Raw genomic sequence first — 639 nt, 5'->3', positions numbered from 1 at the left:
GCGAATTTTTAGGGTTTCGGGGGGGAGGAAGGAGATTTTCGGGGGGGGGGTCTTTAAATAGGCATAGAGGGAGCTAGGAGTGTCCAAATGAGGTGCGGTTTTCAGCCACGCGATCATGATCGAACGCTCTAGATGATGGAGAGGGTTTTGGTAGGTTTTGGGCCAACTTGGAGGGGTGTCGGGCTGCAACACACATGAGGCCTTTTCGGTCCCTCGGCTAACCGTTGGAGTATCAAACGAAGTCCAAATGGTACGAAACTTGACAGGCGGTCTACCGGTAGTAAACCAAGGCCGCTTGGCAAGTCTTGGTCCAATCCGGAAATGTTTAATCCCCACACACGAAAGAAAGGTAGAATTGGCCACCGGAGGAGAACGAAGCGCCGGAATGCAAAACGGACAACGGGGAAAATGCTCGACTGCATGAGATGAACATGTATGCAAATGCAATGCACATGATGGCATGATATGAGATGCATGACAACGATAACAACACACGGAGACAAAAACCCGAACCCGAGAAAATAAAATAACTTAAGGCTGGAAACGGCAAGAGTTGGATTACATATTGGGTAAATTACATCCGGGGTGTTACAAGGGTTCTGGTGTGGGAATCGAGGATGGCCGGAGTTGGTCACCGGA

Source organism: Triticum dicoccoides, chromosome 1A, assembly GCF_002162155.2.
Source record: "Triticum dicoccoides isolate Atlit2015 ecotype Zavitan chromosome 1A, WEW_v2.0, whole genome shotgun sequence".
In the NCBI taxonomy this organism is placed as follows: Eukaryota; Viridiplantae; Streptophyta; class Magnoliopsida; order Poales; family Poaceae; genus Triticum; species Triticum dicoccoides.
The sequence above is the reverse complement of the archived record's forward strand: the minus strand, read 5'-3'. Positions refer to the sequence as shown.